A 15,180-nucleotide genomic window follows, 5' to 3' on the forward strand; every position below is an offset into this window, starting at 1 on the left:
TATTAAAGTCTCCCACTATTATTGGGTTGTTGTTAATTTCACCTTTCATACTTGTTAGTAATTTTCTTACATATTGTGGTGCTCCTATGTTGGGTGCATAAATGTTTATAATTGTTATATCTTCTTCTTGGATTGAGCCTTTGATCATTATGTATTTTCCTTCTTTGTCTCTTTTCACAGCCTTTGTTTTAAAGTCTATTTTATCTGATGTGAGTATTGCTACTCTTGCTTTCTTTTGGTCTCTGTTTGCATGGAATATCTTTTTCCAGCCCTTCACTTTCAGCCTGTATGTGTCCCTCGTTTTGAGGTGGGTCTCTTGTAGACAACATATATGGGGGTCTTGTTTCTGTATCCATTCAGCCAGCCTTTGTCTTTTGTTTGCGGCATTCAACCCATTTACATTTAGAGTGATTATTGATAAGTACGATCCTGTTGCCATTTTCTTCATTGCTTTGGTTTCGAGTTAATACTCCTTTTCTGTGTTTCCTTTCTAGAGAAGGTCCTTTAGTATTTGTTGGAGAGCTAGTTTGGTGAATGCTGAATTCTCTCAGCTTTTTCTTGTCTGTAAAGCTTTTGATTTCTCCTTCATATTTGAATGAGATACTTGCTGGATATAGTAATCTGGGCTGTAGGTTACTTTCTTTCATCACTTTAAGTATGTCTTGCCATTTCCTCCTGGCCTGAAGAGTTTCTGTTGAAAGATCAGCCGTTATCCTTATGGGAATCCCCTTGTGTGTTATTTGTTGCTTTTCCCTTGCTGCTTTTAATATTTTTTCTTTGTGTTTGATCTTTGTTAATTTGATTTATATGTGTCTTGGAGTATTTCGCCTTGGGTTTATCCTGTTAGGGACTCTCTGGGTTTCTTGGACTTGGGTGATTATTTCCTTCCCCATTTTAGGGAAGTTTTCAACTATTATCTCCTCAAGTATTCTCTCATGGTCTTTCTTTTTGTCTTCTTCTTCTGGGACTCCTATAATTCGAATGTTGGAGCATTTAACATTGTCCCAGAGGTCTCTAATATTCTCCTGATTTCTTTTAATTCGTTTTTCTTTTTTCCTCTCTGTTTCATTTATTTCTACAATTCTATCTTCTATCTCACTTATCCTGTCTTCTGCCTCCGTTATCCTACTGTTTGTTCCCTCCAGAGTGTTTCTGATCTCATCTATTGCATTATTCATTGTATATTGACTCTTTTTTATTTCCTCTAAATCCTTATTAAAACTTTCCCGCATCTTCTCAATCCTTTTCTCCAAGTTATGTATCTGTAACTCCATTTTGCTTTCCAGATTTTGAATCATTTTCACTATTAAAATTCGAAATTCTTTATCAGGTAGATTCCCTATATCTTCCTCCTTTGTTTGTGTTGGTGGGCATTTATCCTGTTCCTTTACTTGCTGGGTATTTCTTCGCCTCTTCATCTTACTTATATTGCTGTGCTTGGGGTGGCCTTTCCGTCTTCTGACAGTTGGTAGAGTTCTCTTAAATTATGTAGTTTCCTCGCTGTGTGTGGGGTTGGACAGGGGACTTGTCAATGTTCCCTGATTAGGGAAGCTTATGTCAGCGCTCTGGTGGGTGGAGCTGGATTTCTTCTCTCTGGAGTGCAATAAAGTGTCCAGTAATGAGTTTGAGATGTCAGTGGGTTTGGAGTGGCTTTGGGCAGCCTGTATATTGAAGTTCAGGGCTATTATCCTGTGTTGCTGGAGAATTTGCGTGGTATGTCTTTCTCTGAAACTTGTTGACCCTTGGGTGGTGCCTGGTTTCAGTGTATGTATGAAGGCATTTGATGAGCTCCTATCACTTACTGTTCCCTGGAACAGGAGATCTCTGGTGTTCTCAGGATTTGGAGTTAAGCCTCTGCCTCTGGTTTTTGGTCTTATTCTTACAGTAGGCTCAAGACTTCTCCATCTGTCACATGCAAGGCAGTTCTTTCTGTTTAAGCTCTTCTGTTTGCTGGTCTCTTCCGTGTCTAATTCCCGCTCTGATACACGGGGGCGGAGGTGGACGCTTTTATAGGTTCACCTGTTCAGACGTGCTGTGGGGAGGGAGGGACGCTGCTAGCAAATATCCCTGGTGTCTGTGGGGAGTGCGCGCAGTGTCTCAGCTACACTGGGGTTGCCCCTGTTTGCGGCATGTGTGCTTTCCCTGTTTAGGCTGCTCAGGCTGTAGGTTGCTCTGTCGGGAACTGTCGCGGCTGGCACTCGGTTGCATGCACTTTCGAGGTCTGATCAGCTCAGGTTCAGGTACTCGGGTACTCCACAAAGGCGCAGACTTGGTTGGGCCTGCGTTTTGTGCCTTCCCCGGTCCGAGCAGCTCAGGTGACCAGGCGTTTGACGAACACAGTCGCTGCAACTTATCACCTCCCTAGTCCCTGCCGCTTGGTTTTCTGGGTGTACAACTGATGCACCTTCTCGGGCGGATATTGACCGGCCCGAACCCAAGAAGTCTTGGTTAGCAAGGAAACCTGCCTGCAGCTTGATATGGGAAGCCTCTCTGGGGCCGCGGTTGCCCCTTTCGGTGCTGGCCACCCTCCCTCCCTGTCCCGGCGGGGGATGGGGGATGGGCCGACTGCAGCCAGATCTCTCTGCTCAGTCCTTTGTTCTGTGAGTGGGGCTGGTGGAGTCTTAAGTTGGGGCTTTTTGCCTTTTCGCAGGCTTTTCGCCTTTAGCTGCACAGTCTGCTTAGCTGTCTCCCGTTAATGCCCTCAGATTGCCCTCGGGGAGTTCAGGCCATTGGTCTCTCTAAGCGCTGCTGCCTGCGCCTCCCTGCCTGGCCCCTGCTTTCTAGTGGGGGGTCCTGGAGTCTGCACCGCTTCTCCGCTGAGAGTTTCCTCTGCGCACTTAGTCTGTGGGTTTTAATTATTTATTTATTTTCTCTCCCGGTTATGTGGCCCTCTGAGGTTCCAAGGCTGGCCACAGACTCGCCAGTGCCTGTTTCCAGGCGTTTGGAAACTTCTCTTTTTTTTTTTAAGCCTCCCTTCCCAGGACGGAGCTCTGTCTCTCCCTCTTTTGTCTCTCTTTTTATCTTTTATACTCTTTCCTACCTCCTTTCGAAGAAAATGGGCTGCTCTTCTGGGTGCCTGATGTCCTCTGCTGACATTCAGACGTTGTTTTGTGGAATTTACTCAGCGTTCAAATGTTCTTTTGCTGAATTTGTGGGGGAGAAAATGATCCCCCCGTTCTATTCCTCTGCCATCTTCTCTCAAGCTCCTCTTATTACTATTTTAATATTTGCATTTCCTTGACTAAAAGTAAGCCTACACATCTTTCAGATCTATTCTTGTCTATTTCTCTTTCTCTTTCTGACTTACTTCACTCTGTATAATAGGCTCCAGGTTCATCCACCTCATTAGAACTGACTCAAGTGCGTTCCTTTTTATACTTGAATAATAGTCCATTGTATATGTACCACAAATTCCTTATCCGTACGTCTGCCAATGGACATCTAGGTTGCTTCCATGTCCTAGCTATTGTAAACAGTGCTGCAGTGAACATTGGGGTACATGTGTCTGTTTCACTTCTGGTTTCCTCGGGGTGTATACCCATCAGTGGGCTTGCTGGGTCACATGGCAGTTCTATTCCCAGTTTTTAAAGGAATCCCACACTGTTCTCCATAGTGGTTGTACCAGTTTGCATTCCCATCAACTGTGTAAGAGGGTTCCCCTTCCTCCACACCCTATCCAGAATTTGTTGTCTGTAGACTTTTTGATGGTGGCCGTTCTGACTGGTGTCCCCACGTTTTCTATATCCATTCATGCCTTCATAGACACACAGTTGCTTACCACTTTTGGTTGAAGCTGCAAAGTAAATTTCAGGTTAGTGTTAATCCTTCAACATAGTTTTACAGAATCATTTGGCTATTCTGGTTCATTTGCCTTACCATAGAAATTTTATCATAAGTTGGTCTATATGTCCAAAAAAGTCCTGCTGGAATTTCTGACTGGAATTGTATGAAATTGATGGATCTGCTTCGGGTCTACTGACATCCTGATTATATTGAATTTCTCCACCCGTGAATGCACCATGTGCCCCCATTTTGTTAGGTCTTATTTAAGGAACCACATTGCATTACCTTTTCTGCCATTGTTTTATCAAGTCTTATTCTCGTATATCGAATTCTGAAGATCTGAATCTGATGAAGATATGAAAATATTAGTAGTCAGACCTTCATCAGTAATTCTTTATTTCTTATCTAGTTTTAACATTACCCGTTTATTGTGTTTCTTAGTTTTTCCACTAAAATTCATGATTGTTTAGTCCAAGGGTGATGGTATGGGTATTTTCTGGGGTAAATCGTGATGAGATGATCAGCTGTGTTTTGGGATGGAGAGGCTGAGGATGGGCACAGGGGAGAGGGAGCAGAGTAGGGGTAGGGGAGGTGAAAGCGTGGGGGCAGAGACTAGTACATCTGGAAACAGAAGTGAAGAGATACAAGAAGAAGAGCTCCCCTTCTGGACCGTGCTTAGCTCTCTGTACATATATGCATAATGAAGTATATGAGTACTCATAGCAACACTATGAGGTAAGCATTTTTAATGCTGTCATCCCTTTTGCCATCCGAGGAGCAGAGACACGTAAATGGTAATGAGTGAATGAATCTGCACAAAGTCACCTAGCTGGCAAGAGCTGAGTCAGATTGTTGCCCAGGCCAGAGAGGAATACCCAGGTGTGGTATCTGACCCCCAATCTGGAATACACTGCAGTGTCTGGTGTACTCTGCATCAAAAGTCAGATCAACACGTCCATCCGCATGAAACATTACAATGGATTTGTGTATGGATTGAACACACTGTCTTCTAAGTGCGTGAAAGACCATGGGGTATCATGTCAACATGCACTCATCACAGAGAACAGTTCCTGCTCCATACCCAGGTCGAAACAGTGTTTCCTCTGACCAACATGAGTGGAGCACCCTCATCATTATGGAAAGTAGCATAACCATAGTGATAAACAGATAGAACAACAGATACAATATCATGAAGACATTACCTCCGCCATCTCGTAATTTTCTTAAATGCAGAGAACAAAACCTGGAAGACAATAGACCACATACTAAGTTTTTTTCTCTTAAGTGTGACATTCTGGATAATTTCCAAATAATGTTTTATTAGTATTTTAATTTGTTGTATCTTCATTGTTACATAGGCAGTTTTTCTATTATAATTGAAAAATGGGCTTTCTGAAGACTCATTCTCCACAGGTATCTTGAGGTTTCAGCATAAAAAAGTTGTGTTGGTATCCCTGCCAGGTGAAAACCCAATCGGGACACTGAAGTCAGAAGTAATATCGTTGGTACAGTAGCTGGGGGGCGGTGGAGAGTAGAGAGTTCTGATGAAAGGCTAGCTAAGCCTGCAAGCGTTGTGAAAAAGGTCACTGACACTATAGGCCTAAACCAAGCAACAGCTCACAGGTCCCAAGGAAGACACTGGTGTTCTATCCACAAAAATGTCTGTGGTAGGACTTTCAGACCTTTGCTCTTTTGGCTCCCATGACGCAGTGGGGCAGCTTGTGGTGCTTATAACACAGTCCTGCTTTAACCCAGGCTGCGGATGAGAGTCACAGCCTCCCCTGCAGCACAGCCCCCTTTGTGGGCGATCTGGAGCCGTTTTTGTGATGTCTGGGAGTCGACAGATTCCGAAGAGAGAGGAGAAAGAAGATACATAGCGCGGGGGGTACATGCAACCACGCTGTGCATGTGGTGCTAGAGATGTGCTCGAGATGCAGGTGCAGCTTGTTACAGGAACCAGTTGGGGATGAGCGGAGTTGGATTGGGGGACTCAAGGAAGAAATGTGGAAGTGAATGTAAAGGGAGAAAACACATTAAGAGGGGTAAACACCTACAACTCCCAATTCTGTACCAGGGTAGGGTGCTCCATTACTATTGTGAGAAGGATCCCTGGTCTAAGCTCTGGGAAGGAGTGATGAGCATTCTAAGGACTTGCCATGAACCCTAAGCAGGGGGCGCTGAGAATGTGAAGATATTAAGTCTCAGCCCTTACCACTGACAGACACAGAAAGCTTTTTAGCCGTGCTGAGAGTGGGGCTGTGGCACCTTCGGTCCGTTCAGTTCAGTTGCTCAGTCGTGTCCAACACTTTGCGACCCCATGAATCACAGCACGCCAGGCCTCCCTGTCCATCACCAACTCCCAGAGTTCACTCAAACTCATGTCCATCGACTCAGTGATGCCATCCAGCCATCTCATTCTCTGTCGTCCCCATCTCCTCCTACCCCCAATCCCTCCCAGCATCAGGGTTTTTTCCAGTGAGTCAACTCTTCACATGAGGTGGCCAAACTATTGGAGTTTCAGCTTCAGCATCAGTCCTTCCAATGAACACCCAGGATTGATCTCCTTTAGGATGGACTGGTTGGATCTCCTTGCAGTCCAAGGGACTCTCAAGAGTCTTCTCCAGCACCACAGTTCAAAAGCATCAATTCTTCGGCAATCAGCTTTCTTCACAGTCCAACTCTCACATCCATACATGACCACGGGAAAAACCATAGCCTTGACTAGACGGACCTTGGTTGGCAAAGTAATGTCTCTGCTTTTTAATATGCTATCTAGGTTGGTCATAACTTTCCTTCCAAGGAGTAAGAGTCTTTTAATTTCATGGCTGCAATCACCATCTGCAGTGATTTTGGAGCCCCCCAAAAATAAAGTCTGACACTGTTTCCACTGTTTCCTCATCTATTTCCCATGAAGTGATGGGACCTGATGACATGATCTTAGTTTTCTTAGGGAAGCTCAAAGGTAGGGTGGTGGTGGTGGTTGTTCAGTCCCTCAGTCGTGTCTGACTATTAACGAGCCCATGGACTACAGCCAGGCTCCTCTGTCCTACACCATCTCCCTGCGTTTGATCAAATTAATGTCCATTGTGTTGGTGATGCTATCTAACCATCTTACTCTCTGTCTCCCCATTCTCCTCCTGCCTTCGATCTTTTCCAGCATTAGGGCGTTTTCCAATGAGTCACCTATTCCCATCAGATGGCCAAAGTATTGCAGCTTCAGCATCAGTCCTTCCAGTGAGTATTTAGAGCATCAGTATTCATTTCCTTTAGGATTGCCTGGGTTGTTCTCCTTACTGTCCGAGGGATTCTTAAGGGTCATCCCTCTAGCACCACAATTGGAAAGAATCACTCAGCCTTATTAATGATCCAACTCACACATCTTTACACTACTACTGTAAAAACCATAGTTTTGACTCTGCAGACCTTTGTCACCAAAGTGATGTCTCTGCTTTTTAATGTGCTGTCTAGTTTCATCATGGGTTTCCCCAGGGGCTCAGTGGTAGAGAATCTGTCTGCTATGCAGGGGAATTAGGACACCTGGGTTCAATCCCTGGGTCGGGAAGGTTTCCTGGAGGCCGCCATGGCAACCCAGTCCAGTAGTCTCACCTGGAGAATCCCCTGGACAGAGGAGCCTTGTGGGCCTTGGTCCATGGGGTCATAAAGAGTACACTGAGAGATATCACCGCCCAAACAGAATCTCTGGCCAATGGACTGTCTCTCTAGCTTTACTCATCTCAAGTAAAATCTGTTGCCTGGCCTCAGAAGCCACGTGAGATAATGAAGGAAACTTGACACAGTGGTGCTTTAAGCGATTTGGTGTGAGATCTTTATTCATTTGCGCCAAGTGACTGCAGGGAATGAAATGGGGTAGGGTGATGAAGGAAATGAGATGATGAATTTATTGCCCAGGCAACCTCCCTTTCCCCAGGTAGCAGACTTCAGTAGGGCTGGCTGGTGTCAATTCCTTGTGTATAGGCTCACTTGTAACAACATCCTGTGTGTGGTATGAGCAACTTGGTGGGCAAATCAGATAGCATGGCCAAATATTCATTTCTCAGATTGGATGGAGGGAGAAGAGAGAAAAGAATGGTGAACCATGGGTTCGTTGTGAGTCAGTTTCTAAAATCTCAGTATTTCTTCACAAGGTGTGTGTGTGAATTCTTTTCTTTATCTGAGAATTGGCTTTCTAGGTGAGGAAATATCATGAGACACTCCTTGTGACATGTGAAAAGAGGTTGGCAGTGAATTGGATTAAGGTCATTTTCCAAGTGTTTCACACCAAGTGTTTGTCTAAGGGGATAGCAGTGGCCTTAAAGAACTGAATCAAGTGGTTGAAATACAGGTTTCAGTTACTGAAATGTGAAGAGACTCTGGGATGTGTGTTTATCCTAGCCAGTGGTCACAGGCAAACACATAAACTCATAGGATTTGAACCTTGTCTTCCTAATGTCTTTTGCTTTCTGCCCTTGAATGTGGTGGAGGCCTCAGTTCTGGTGACTAAAGTTCCTAAGTAACAGTTCTCTGAGAAAAGTAGCTCTCTGGAAAAGAGCAGTGCCTGGGAAGCTGATCTAAAGTTTTAATATAGCCTGTGATATAAATTTTTTTAGCTTCACCCAAGATATGATTATTCAAAGAATATAGAGAGATGCACCTACTTCGGTAGGTGAGATACCTACTTCGGTATCTACCATTGGATTTTTCAAATGAACATACAGAAAGATTGGCCCCGGTTTCTTTCTTATTATTTATTTATTTATTGTTGGTTGCACTGAGTCTTTGTTGCTGCACGAGGGCTTTCTCTAGTTGTGGAGAAGGAGGACTACTCTCTAGTGGTGGTGAACACGCTTCTCCTTTCAGAGTCTTCTCTTGTTGCGGAGCATGGACTCTAGGCTCAAGGGCTTCAGTCGTCAGATCAGGTGGGTTCAGTACTTGTGACACACAGTCTTAGTTGCCCTGCAGCACGTGGAATCTTCCTGGACTAGGGACCGAATGCCTGCCCTATTGCATTGGCAAGTGGGTTCTGTTTTATTTTTTTAATCATTAATTTATTTTAATTGGAGAATAATTACTATACAATATTGTGATGGTTTTTCCCATATATCAACATGAATCGGCCACACGTTTACGTGTGTCCTCCCCTCCTGAACCCCCATCCCACCTCCCTTCCCACCCTATCCCTCTGGGTTGTCCCAGAGGACTGTCTTTGGGTGCCCTGCTTCATGCATTGAACTTGCACTGGTCATCTGTTTTACATATGGTAATGTATATGTTTCGCTGCTATTCTCGTAAATCATCCCAACGTCACCTTCTTTCACCGAGTTGAAAAGTATGTTCTGTACGTCTCTGTTTCCTTTCCTTCCTTGCATGTAGAATCGTTGCTACCATCTTTCTAAATTCAATATATATGCATTAATATTAGTATTTGTGTTTCTCCTTCTGACATACTTCTCTCTGTATAACAGGCTCCAGGTTCATCCACCTCATTAGCATGGATTCAAATTCCTTCCTTTTTATAGGTGAGTAATGGTCCACAACAGACTGCTTCCAAATAGGAATAGGAGTACGTCAAGGTTGTATATTGTCACCCTGCTTATTTAACTTACATGCAGAGTACATCATGAGGAACGCTGGGCTGGAAGAAGCACAAGCTGGAATCAAGATTGCTGGGAGGAATATCAATAACCTCAGATATGCAGATGACACCACTCTTATGGCAGAAAGGAAAGAGGAACTAAAAAGCCTCTTGATGAAAGTGAAGGAGGAGAGTGAAAAGGTTGGCTTGAAGCTCAACATTCAGAAAACGAAGATCATGGCATCTGGTCCCATCACTTCATGGGAAATAGATGGAAAAACAGTGGAAACAGTGTCAGACTTTGTTTTTTGGGGGCTCCAAAATCACTGCAGATGCTGACTGCAGCCAGGAAATTGAAAGACGCTTACTCCTTGGAAGGAAAGTTATGACCAACCTAGATAGCATATTAAAGAGCAGAGACATTACTTTGCCAACCAAGGTCCGTCTAGTCAAGGCTATGGTTTTTCCCATGGTCATGTATGGATGTGAGAGTTGGACTGTGAAGAAAGCTGATTGCCGAAGAATTGATGCTTTTGAACTGTGGTGCTGGAGAAGACTCTTGAGAGTCCCTTGGACTGCAAGGAGATCCAACCAGTCCATCCTAAAGGAGATCAATCCTGGGTGTTCACTGGAAGGACTGATGCTGAAGCTGAAACTCCAATAGTTTGGCCACCTCATGCGACGAGTTGACTCACTGGAGAAGACCCTGATGCTGGGAGGGATTGGGGGCAAGAGGAGATGGGGACGACAGAGAATGAGATGGCTGATGGCATCACCGACTCGATGGACATGAGTTTGAGTGAACTCTGGGAGTTGGTGATGGACAGGGAGGCCTGGCGTGCTGTGATTCATGGGGTCGCAAAGAGTCGGACACGATTGAGCGACTGAACTGAACTGAATTATCCATTGTGTATATGCACCACAACTTCCTTATCCATTCATCTGCTGATGGACATCTAGTTTCCTTCCATGTTCTATCTATTGTAAATCGTGCTGCTGTGAACATTGGGGTACATGTGTCTGTTTCGCTTCTCATTTCCTCGAGGTGTATGCCCAGCAGAGGGATTGCTGGGTCGTGTGGCAGTTCTATTCCCAGTTTTTAAAGGAATCTCCACTCTTTTCTCCATAGTGGCTGTACAGTTTGCATTCTCACCAACAGTGGAAGAAGGTTCCCATTTCTCCACACTGTCTCCAGCATTTATTGTTTGTAGACTTTTTGACGATGGCCATCCATTCTGACCTGTGTGAGATGATACCTCATCGTGGTTTTGATTTGCAGTTTTCTAATAATGAGTGATGTTGAGCTTCTCTTCATGTGTTTGGTCTTTATATCTTTCGAGAAATGTCTCTTTAGATCTCTTGCCCACTTTTTATGGGGTTGTTCGTTTTTCTGGTATTGAGCCACATGAGCTGCTTGTATATTTTGGAGATTCATTCTTTGTCAGTTGTTTCATTTGCTATTATTTCCTCCCATTGTGAGGGCTGTCTTTTCACCTTGCTTATAGTTTTCCTTCATTGTGCAAAAGCATTTAAGTTTTGTCCCTTTTGTTCATTTGTTTTTTTTATTTCCATTACTCTGGGAGGTGGGTCATAGAGGATCTTGATGTGATTTATGTAGGAGCGTGTTCTGCGTATGGTTTCTTCTTAAGAGTTTTATAGTTTTTGGTCTTACATTTACATCTTTAATCCAGTTTGAGTTTATTTTTGTGTATGGTGTTAGAAAGTGTTCCAGTTTTATTCTTTTACACATATTTGAGCATTTTCCCCAGCATCACGTGTTGAAGGGACTTTGTTTATGCCATTACATATTTGTGCCTCCTTTGTCAAACATAACCTGTGCATGGGTGTGTGTGTGTATTTATCTCTGGGTTCTCTATTTGGTTCCATTGATCTATATTTCTGTCTTTGTGCCAAGGCCATACAGTCTTGATGACTGTAGCTTTGTAGTATAGTCTGAAGTCCGGAAGGTTGATTCCTTCAGTTCCATCCTTCTTTCTCAAGATTGCTTTGGGTATTTGGAGTCTTTAGGGTTTCCACACAAACTGTGAAATTATTTGTTCTACTTCTGTGAAAAATACCTTTGGTAGTTCGATTAGGATTCTGATGAATCTACAGATTGCTTTGGGTAGTAGAGTCATTTTCACTATACTGATTCTTCCAATCCAATGACGTGGTATATTTCTCCATCTATTTGTGTCATTTTTTATTTCTTTCATCAGTATTTTTTTATAGTTTTCTGTATACAGGTCTTTTGTTTCTTTATGTAAATTTATTCCTAAGTATTTTAATCTTTTCATTGCAGTGGTGAATGGGATTGTTTCCATAATTACTCTTTCTGATTTTTCCTTATTACTTTATAGGAATGCAAGGGATTTCTGGGTATTAATTTTATATGGTAGGCACATTGTTAATCACTGGACCACCAGGGAATTCCTGGCCTGCTTGTCCTTGGGTGTGCAGCACTCTGAGCTCTGACACATGGAGAAATTCCTGTGATCACCACCACGACCAGGACATAGGCCATGTCCATCACCCTAAAAACGCGCAGGTGCTGCCCCTTTCTGGTTTCCCCTCCCACAGCCCAATCCCTACCTCAAGGATCTGTCCTCCTTCACTACATTTTGTCCTTTGCAATTTTAAAATTCTTTACGTATTCTGAATATAACACCTTTCTCAGATCTGTGATTCACAAACATCTTTCCCCTAATAACAAATAGCTTCCCTTTTCATTATAGGAGACATGAGTGATGAAATCTACTTTTCCTCCCCTCACTCAGAGCCCAGTGTTGTGTAGCCAGCAAGTGACCGTGAGATTCTTCAGAAGTGGAGATGAATTCTGCTGTCTGTCAGTCTGTGCTCTCAGCTAGTCCCAAGGGCCGTATTTCTGCAGAAATCCATGAGTCTTCTGCAGAGAGAGGCGCTTGAGAACAGATATATTTATTGGAGTCTGAACTTGTGATCTCATCAGAGAGCTTCAGAGCTCAACCCATGTTGCAGGACGTGTCTCCCAGCTCCAAAGGAGCTTTACTTCTTGAAACTCAGAGGCATGAATCTAGTCAGTGTGGGCACATTTAGCAGGGATAACATGGCATTTCAAGGTTGTTTATCCTTTACTAGGTATCAGATCACATTCAATATATTTCTTTCTGTCACCTTATTTACTCTTCCTTCAAAGACCCATCATTTTGGAAGGTTTCAACCCTAATTGATGAGGTGAGAAAGCAGAGGACAGAGAAGTTAGGGGGATTGCTCCGAGTCATACAGGCCACCAGAGGAAAAGAGACCCACAAACCTCAGCATCCTCCATTCAGAGCACCCACTCTTTATTTATTCAGTAAAGTTGCCATGCGTGCGTGCATGCTAAGTCACATCAGCCATGCCCAACTCTGCAACCACATGACTGTAGCCCACCAGGCTCCTCTGTCCATGGGATTCTCCAGGCAAAACTAGTGGAGTGGGTTGCCATGCCCTCCTCCAGGGGATCTTCCCGACCCAGGAATCCAAGGCACGCTTCCTGAAGATCCAGCATTGCCAGACGATGCTTTACCGCTGAGCCACTGGGGAGGCCCAAAGTTGACATATGATAGTATATTTGTTTCAAGTGTACAACAAAGTGATTCCATATTTTTAAACATTATGAAATGAACTGCTATGATAAGTTTTGTTACCGTATGTCACCACAGAGATTTATTACAAGATTATTGACTATATTCCCTGTATGTTCATTCCATTTCCATGCCTTCTTTTATAACTGGAAGTTGGTATCTCCTAGAAGCCAATGGCAAGCCACTCCAGTATTCTTGCCTAGAAAATCCCATGGATGGAGGAGCCTGGTAGGCTGCAGTCCGTGGGGTCGCTAAGGGTCGCACACGACTGAGCGACTTCACTTTCACTTTTCATTTTCCACTTTCCACTTTCACACATTGGAGAAGGAAATGGCAACCCACTCCAGTGTTCTTGCCTGGAGAATCCCAGGGACAGGGGAGCCTGGTGGGCTTCCGTCTATGAGGTCACACAGAGCCAGACACGACTGAAGTGACTTAGAAGCAGCAGCAATCCATTCCCTGTTTTACACATCTCCCTACTCCCTCTTCCTCTAGTAACCACCAGTTCATTCTCTCTGTCTCTGAGTCTATTTCTGTCTTGTTCCCCATGTTCACTTATTTTATTTCTGTGGTTCCACATATAAATAAAACTGTCTGGTATTTATCTTTCTATGTGTGCCTAGTTTCACTTGGCTTCATACCCTCTAGGTTCATCCATGTTGTCGTCAATGACAAGATTTTATTTTTTATTGCTGAGTAATATTCCACTGTGTGTGTATATGTTTGTATATACCATTTCTTTCTTTTTGACCCATCTATCGATGGGCACTTAGGTTCTTTTCATATCTTGGTCTCCTTGGCTGTAAATAACGCTGCAGTGAACAGAGGAGCATATATATCTTTTGTGACTAGTCTTTCTTCTTTTCTTGAGAAAACTACCGAGAACTGGAACTGTTGGGTCAGTTTTCAGTTTCTGAGGAAACCCTCATTGTCTCCTTTGTGACTGCACCAATATACATTTCCACCAACACTGCACGAGGGTTTCCTTTTCTCTACATCCTCGCCAACATTTATTTATTGTCTTTTTGATAATAGCTACTTGACAGGTATGAGGAAGTACTTCACTGTGGTCTTGATTTTCTAATCCCTGATGAGATGTTGAGCATCTTTTCATATGTCTATTAGCGATCTGTATCTCTTCTTTGCAAAAATGTCTATTCAGTGCTTTACCCCATTTTAAATCGGGTTTTGGGTGTTTTTCCCAATACATTCTATGAGCCTTTTAGCTGTGTTGGATATCTACCTCTTTTCGGATGTGTATCACCTGCTCATATCTTCTCCCACACAGCAGGTTGCATTTTTCTTTTGTTGATGGTTTCCCTTGCTGTGTAAAAGCTAGTTTGATGAACTGCCATTTCTTTATTTTTGCTTTTGTTGCTCTTGCATGAGGAGACATGTCAACAAAACTATTGCTAACAGGGGCAGCAGAGTGCCAGGGAAGAAACATGCAGATTGGGACTGGGAAACTTGAGAAATCCCACGGGATTGCTTCCGTATTCTCCACGAATTATTGGCGGGTGGGGGTGGTGGTCATTAGCATGAAGGAAGGTTACTAGTGTGTCCTGTAGGAGTGTAGCTAGGTGACCGTGAAACTGAACTGCGGCCTACTCCGGCCATGGATTTAAGATAAAAAAACTTCTGTAAGGTTATAAACTTTGCTCCTCGATGCTCAGGTGCTCAGACACAGGAAGGGAGTGGGTAGGCAGGAGGGTGTAAACCGCACAAGAGGTGTGTTTGTGGGGGAGAGGTGTGTTCCGGGGGACAGCTTCCAACCCTGGCTCAACCCATCGAGAAGGGGCTTGGCGCATGGTGTGAAAGGACGCGTGGTCGGTGAGCTGGAGGTCTCTTAAGAGGTTGTGGTATCAGAGCAATGGCACTAGAGCGAAGGAGCTGGAGGACAGGACGTCATGTTCAGGGTGATGACAGGGAGGAATGCTGGACACAGGACACTATGGGGGGCGCGGTCTTTCCTGATGTCCGGGGCGGGACCGTAGGCAGAGGGATGCTCGGGTGGGGAGGAAGGGAGCATGGCTGAGGACGGAGAGTCTCCGGGGTGACCGGGTGAGCCTCGTGGGCACTGAGGACGGATCAGAAGAGTGAGGGCTGAGAGAACAGCGAGTGTACCACGGGAGGAGCGCGTTCACAGGCCGGGGGCGGGAGGGAGGGAATGGAGAGGGGACCTGTAACGTTCCCGCACGTGCGGTGTGGGGGGCTTCGGCC

At 44.3% G+C, this 15,180-nt stretch overlaps 1 long non-coding RNA gene across 1 annotated transcript; it reads left to right on the forward strand.

Moving 5' to 3' along the window:
* On the forward strand, positions 1-14,713 carry LOC148773307 (uncharacterized). Its single transcript, XR_016036818.1, has 3 exons — positions 1-7,017; positions 8,641-8,699; positions 9,246-14,713. It is a non-coding gene; the product is annotated as an uncharacterized LOC148773307 (long non-coding RNA).
* Positions 14,714-15,180: the final 467 nt, after the last annotated feature.

The sequence above is a fragment of the Moschus berezovskii genome, chromosome X (genome assembly GCF_049115385.1).
Source record: "Moschus berezovskii isolate FMDL1 chromosome X, NW_MosBer_1.0, whole genome shotgun sequence".
Taxonomy (NCBI): domain Eukaryota; kingdom Metazoa; phylum Chordata; class Mammalia; order Artiodactyla; family Moschidae; genus Moschus; species Moschus berezovskii.